Genomic DNA, 7631 nt, shown 5'->3' with positions numbered 1-7631 from the left:
CATTTTGACTATGTTAGTCCTGCCAATCCATGAGCATGGGAGATCTTTCCATCTTCTGAGATCTTCTTCAATTTCTTTCTTTAGGGGTTCCGTTAAGCTACTTTTATAATCAAATATAACTATCTCATACAAATAGTCCTTTTCAATAATTTAATTACTCTGAAGGAAAATTAACCAGATAACTTTTTAAAAATGATTTTTAAAAATATATGCTTAAATAAGAGAAAATCTAGGCAGTATTCTTCAGGAACTGTGTTCTAAGGACAGAAAAGACCATGAAAGAATCCTGAGCTCTTGGTGTTGTGCCCAGTATATGGTCTTGGGATTCTGAGGGAAGCTTATGATGTAGAAACCAGAGTTTCCACTCTCAGTACAGAGGTGGACTATAGGAAATGGCAAGTTAAGGAATGTTGTAGTGTAGACATGTAAGTTTCCACGGTGTTTCAGAAGGACGAAACGTAGAAAATGAGAAGGGAATATTTTTAGGTACTACAATGGAAGAAAGTACCCAAAGAAGATGGAAAAATAGCAGGCCATGTGGAGAGCACAATGGAGTTGTCTGTAAGTGACTCTTGTGGTCCAAAGTAGAGAATAGAGACTCAAAGTAAGACGCAGCATTGGTGGGCTTTAGTCCATCCATCTATGACTTCTCTGATCCAGTGCAACAAGAACATTAACTACAGCAAGTATATGATAAGTAGGAGGGAAGAAAGCAGCACACATGGCTTCCTTTTATTTACAAGATCAAATTAACCCCACTATTACTTTATGTAATCGAGGCATAAGTAGATACAATAGGATTATAAAATAGCTTTTTGTTCTTCAGTATTATGAAGTTTTAAGAAAATTTTATAATCATGTTATACGTGCATTTTATGCAGATATAATTATAAATGATCATCTTTCTACTTTAATATAATATTTTATTCTGTGAGACATTCATATAATAAGCTTTGTTTATATTCTACTCCAAATTTTCTCCTTAAGTCCACCCAGGTGCACCCTTACTTCACATCATCTTCCTTTTTTTCCTTCCAAATAAATAAATAAATAAATAAACCAACCAACCAACCAACCAAAACAACCGAGACCAATTTGCTTTCTAAAGAAAAGCAAGTATTTCCACACCAACACTCCCACCATTTTTTTAAATTTCCGTTTTATTATAAACCTGATCCAATGCTACATAGTCAATGCCATAAATTTGTATTTGTATGATATTGTATTTCACAGCTTCTAGTAATAACAATAATTTTCAATACATAGTCTGAGTATTAGTGGTTTAGGATCATCTGTGGTTTGCTATTGATATGTTCCTCATTTCTCTATTGTGTTGGTCAGGCCATGACTTTATTTCCAGCCAGAGATGGAAATAAAGGCAGGTAGACATGAAAAGAGAAATGGGGTGGGACAATAATTCACAATCCAGATGTAGATTTCTCTCCATCCCTTTCAGAGAAGCACTTAGTTTCGCCTCATATTCAAGTAGGAGGTGTGTTTCTCTAGATGGCAAACGCACCCTCTGCTATTAAGGTGGCACAGATATCTGACATAGATGGCTTCTTTTGAGGCCTCTATACCTTCCTATTCTGACTTTTTCCTTAATCCTTCCAGTGAGATCTGTTTATGTACATTCTGCTAAACCTCTGCCTTTTTCTTCAGTATTTAGTGCCCTCTGGTGTTTGCAAAGAGGCAGTGTACTGTCTGGTTTTGCGTGTCAAGTTGCCACAAGCTGGAGTTATCAGAAAGGAGCCTGCATTGAGAAAATGTCCTCACGAGATCCACCTATAAGGCATTTTCTCAATTAGGGATCAAGGGGGTGGGGTGGGGAGGGGAGGGATTAGTCAATGGTGGGTGGTGTCATCCCTGGACTGGTGGTCCTGGGTTCTAGAAGAAGGCAAGCTGAGCAAGCCAGGGGAAGCAATCTAGTAAGCAGCACCCCTCCATGGCCTCTGCATCAACTTCTACCTCCAGGTTCCTGCCCTATGTGAGTTCCAATCCTGACTTCCTTTGGTGATAAACAGCAACGTGGAAGTATAAGTTGAAAAAATCCTTTCCTCCCCAACTTGCTTCTTTGTCATTAGAAACCCCGACTAAGACAGGTAGTAACAATGCGTGTTGTTTTGTGTTGTTTTCACTTTAAGATACCTGTGTGCATGTGAACAGTCTCTGCAAGCTTCTTACTGAAAGCGAAGAACTGGCAGAACGTTGAATGAGGGAAGAGGAATTTAATTATCCACAAGTCCTACTTTCAAATAAGGAATAAAAATTTCTGGGACACAATTATAAAGGGAGTTTTATTTAGAGTTAGAAAATGAACCCCTCCCTGCTTCCTCTGTAAATCTCATCCCTTGATGGCATAGCAGACGTTTATGGGAGTATAAGTGAAGGTAACTAATGGCGAGCAGATCAAGTATGCACTCAGCTTTTGTAATTATATGACTACTGTACTATTTCTGTGGGGTTTCCCTACTCCTAAGGGTTCTTTGTTCTCCATCTAATTCCAAAGCTCTAATTACCTCCCTTGTCTCAATACAGGCTTCACTTTTCCCATCTGTATGCTGAACTCAGCTCCTCATTCAGGAACTCCGACTCTCCTTGAGGTAGCAGAGATACTGACACATGTCAAACAACAGCTCCTGAAATTCTAGCCTACAGGTTAATGTGGTTAAGGTAGAGTGTGGTTTGGGTCCCTGACATTTGTTACTTTCTGTCATCTCTGGACCACCTGAAATTTCCTCACTCCCTAAGATATACTGTTCTGTCAGTAGCAATAATAAAATTTAAATTCGTATAACACTCCTTTCTGTAAGTTGTTTATTAGCCATTCATATGTAGTGAATCCACTCTCTGTAAGTAATTTTGCATCTCTGGATCTGATGATCCATGATCTGAGTCCCACATGGGAGGAGAGAACTGACTTCTGTATTTCGTTCCCTGCTTCCACATATGGGCTGAGACTTGACAATCTCAGTTCCTCAAATATATATTTGCTTTTTGTTTGTTTGTTTTTAACTTAGTGATTATGACTTAGTAATTTAACTTTGCGAGAATGGTTTTATCCAAAGCCACATGATCTTGTGCTGTCCTAGTCCACTTATTGGTCATTCATTGCCAAAAATTGTGTCTAGCTAAAGTCCTTGTGACTATCAAAACTTTTGAAATGTACTCTTATTAGGGTCACATGACCCAAAAGGTATTACATATTCCAGTTGGTCTGGCTACGTTGCTTCCATCCTATCTAAAGGCATCCTCTATCTACCTTCATCCAGTTCAAAGTACAGCATCTGAGACCCAGGGTAGAAGTTTCTGTATTGCAGCAATCCACCTATCTGTGGTTCCCACTAATGTGTTGGGTAAATGGCTTGATTTAGACTCTTTTGTTCTTTAGTAAAATCTTCATGGTGAAACATGTTATTCTGGGCAGCCTGAATCCATGTTACAGGCCATGGCCACTCAGACTTAGGAATACGATCTTGTCATTTTTTGAGGTAAGAGCTGTGGGTATGGAGTCAACTAAGTTTTGCCTGAGATGTAAGGGGTCATGTGGTAATCACATATAGATGAAGTCTCAAGGGGATGAAGTTTTATGCTTAAATGGAAATTAATGTGAGTATGTTTAAGCACCAATGGAATAATCCAAGGACATATACTAATGTGTGTGAATGGAAAGGGAAAAATGGTTAATCATTTACACATTCTTCTAGAAGAGTAACGATAGAACTGAATACAGGTAGGTAGTGGATGCCTTTAGATGGAATAGGATCAGCATGGTCAGGCAGGCTGTGAGGATGGATCTGGGTAATGTAAAGAAAAAGACGTATGTCTCTATGCAGGAGCATGCATGGATATTTTCTCTGCAAAGTCAGTATTCTTGTTATCTGCCTCACTTTCAATTGGAAAGCAGGATATAGGTTTAAGTTTGCAAAAGAAGGCCAAAATAATCAAAATATTGGTTAGCTAGACTGATATCAGAGGATGAGCCAGCAGTACCGAGAGTACTGAGGTGAGTAACCAGTGTATTGGGTGACCAGTTTGCTTCCCTTCACTTACTCACCCTAATTCTATTTTTGCTTTTTTTAGCATGCATAATAAAGCTGAGTCAAATCCAATAAGAAAGCAACCATGAAAATAATATTTTACATTTATTCCAGAAAGTCAGCACACTGTTCTTCTGCCTATTCACCAGAAGTAATTTCATTTGAATTTCCTTGGATCTGTTCCTAACATAATTGAACACAGCAATACAAATTTAGCCGGCGATATAATAGGTGAACATTTGAAAATATTTAGAATGAGAAAGGAGACTTAAGAGACCACAAATCCACAAAATCCAATGACACAGTGACATCTTTGTCTACTGATCCTTCCTGGAGTTAAGGAGGGCCAAAAGAGGCTGAAGGTCTCAGAGTGTGTCTAAAGGTTAATCTCTAAGACTCGAACTCACAAAAATATAAAACTAAACCAAGAGAATTCACAACAGAGGAATCTCGAATGGCTGAGAAGCACCTAAAGTTCAAAATCCTTAATGATAAGAGAAATGCAAATCAAAATGACCCTGAGATTCCACCTTACACCAATCAGAACAGCTAAGACCAAAACACATGTTGGTAAGAATGTGGAGAAAGAGGAACATTCCTCCATTGCTGGTAGGATTGTAAACTGGTATAACCACTCTGGAAATCAATCTGGAGGTTCTTCAGAAAATTAGAAATAGATCTACCTGAAGACCCAGCAATATCACTCTTGGGAATATACCCAAAAGATGCCCCACCATGCCAAAGGGGCACGTGTTCCACTATGTTCATAGTAGCCTTATTTGTGATAGCCAGAAGCTGAAAACAACATAGATGTCTCACAACAGAAGAATGGATACAGAAAATGTGGTTCATTTACACAGTGGAATACTACTCAGCTATTAAGAATGAGGACATCCTGAGTTTTGCAGGCAAATGGATGGAACTAGAAAATATCATCCTGAGTGAGATAACTCAAACCCCAAAAGATATGCATGGGATGTACTTACTAATAAGTGGATATTAGCCAAAAAAAAGTACAGAATACCCTAGATACAGTCCATAGAACTCAAAACAATCAACAAGCTTAAGGACCCAAGTGAGGATGCCTCAAAGACTCAAAGGGAAGGACCTTAGATGAAATGCCAGACAGTAGGGAGAGGAAACTTATAGGGCTCACACCCAGCAGAAAGATAGAACATCAAGTGAGAGAGGGGCTTGCCATCCCACAGTCAAAACTCTGACCATAATTGTTCCTGTCTGAGAGAACTGCAGGGATGGAAAAGGAGAGGAGCCTGAGGAAAAGAAGGTCCAGCGACAGGCCCAAAGTGGGATCTAGCTCAAAGGGAAGTCCCAAGGCTGGACACTATTACTGATGCTGTGGAGCACTCACAAAAAGGGATCTATCATGACTGTCTTCTTAAAGACCCAACAAGCAGCTGAAAGAGTCAGATGAAGATATTTGCACCTAACCAATGGACAAAAGCTGTTGACCCCTTTGGTTGAATTAGTGAAAAGCTGGAAGAACCTGAGGAGGGCCACCCTGTAGGAGGACCAGCAGTCTCAATTAACCTGGACCCCTGAGATCTCTCAAACACTGGACCACCAACCAAGCAGCATATACCGGCTGATATTAAACCCCCAACACATATACAGCAGAGGTCTGCCAGGTCTGGGATAACTCAGAGAAAATGCACTTAGCCCTCAAGAGACTGAAGACCCCAGGGAGGTTAGCGGTCTGATGGGGTAGGGTATGGGGAGGGACATCCTTGTGGAAACGGGGAGGGTGTTCAGGGAGGAGATATAGGATGTGGAACAGTTGGAGTGTGGACCAGGAGGGGAATAAAATCTGGAGTATAAAAGTAAATACATACATACATACATACATACATACATACATACATACAAGATTTTTAAAAAAGCAAATGCTCCTCGCTATTTAACAGGAAAAGCAGACACCCCATAGGCAGACTCAATCCATTTTTATGTTACTCTGTGAGACCTTGGGTCCCAGTCTTAGAAAGGAAAATGTTTAAAGTGGTCAGGTAATCCTCTCTATTTCTTGCTGCTTCTGCTTCGTATATGCAATCTATAAACGACATTATTCTATTAATGACTCTGCCCTTGTATAGTAAACAGACCTTTAACATAAAAAAAACACTACTTGAATTTCCTCTACTTTAGCTCTTCAACATATTTGCTGCATTAGTATTAAGAAATTTGGGCCAAGTGTGGTGACTTGACCCTGTAGTCTCAGTATCTGAGAGCACACACAGGAGGACCACCTTGGACTACACAATGAGTTCTGGGCCAGCCTGAGCTACAAAGTCACACCCTGTCTCAACAAGCAAACATACATATATACATAATTACATACAAACATACATTCATGCATACATACAAGCCTACATACAGTCATATACACATAGAAAATACATATGTACATAATTTACACATACATTCATAAATTTACATACATACATACATACATACACACATATGTTCATACAAGCACACTGTATTAGTATCCTATATAGGAAAAGAACTGATAGAATGAATCTATGTATAGATCTATATGTACTCAGCTGGTTGGGGAAGTCACATCTTTGGGTATGGTCCCACTAGTCCAACAATGGCTATTTCTCAACAAAAAGTTCAAGAATCCAGTAGTTGTTCAGTCCATGAAGCTGGATATCTCAGCTGGTCTTAAGTGTAGGACAGAACCCCAAAGGTGGATATTCCTGTCTTTAAAAATCTGGATTAAAGGTAGATCTTCCTACTTCAAATGATTTAATTAAAAATTCTTTAACGGTTTATCTGTCCATTTGGGTTTTAGTTAGTTCCACATATAGTCAAATTGACAACCAAGAATACTTATTAAATACACATATATACACAATACATACATACACACATATGCATATACATAAATGCACCATAGGGTCTGTATAGAGCAGGGTCTGGCTTGTTCACAGGTTACTATGCCTAAGCATTTGCAAAAACTGTTATTAATGCTGACTGTCTTGAGAGTTGATGCTACTAAAAGGGTTTGTGGTAGTCTTTCTGCCTATATGATATCTCCTCCCCATCTAGGCAGACCAGGCTCTTAGAGATCCAGTACACTATGAATGCAGCTCAGTTGATCTTGTCCAGGCAGTGAACAGATCTCATTTGAGGTCCCCTCATTGTCTGTACTCATATATGTGTATATTTATACATCTATTATACACTGGTCAAAAAATGATGCTGCCTCTGAGTTCAAAAGGACATAATGGTGAGGAGAAAGCTTTGTTATGGGTCTCAGCTTATGAGATCTGATGTGTCTCCATTTGTTTCTCTTCCTGAAACGAACAAAGTAACATTCAATAAGTGTCACGAATCCTTATAGTAAGTTATTAGATCCAGTGATGTTACTGGGGTAAAACCATTCTGAGACTACTCAGCATGACCAAGGTTCAAATTGAGAGTCTATTTTATGTCTGCTGACATAACTAAAGTTGAAACTCTTCATTATAGGGGTTTCAACTGGACACACAGGGAAGGATTTTCTGTCTTTGAAGTACACAGTCTTCCACACCCAAAGGCCTGGCAGATATCTTACTTTCCTCTCTTGAC

Source organism: Mus pahari, chromosome 1 (assembly GCF_900095145.1).
Source record: "Mus pahari chromosome 1, PAHARI_EIJ_v1.1, whole genome shotgun sequence".
Lineage (NCBI taxonomy): Eukaryota > Metazoa > Chordata > Mammalia > Rodentia > Muridae > Mus > Mus pahari.
Note: the sequence above shows the minus strand (reverse complement) of the source record.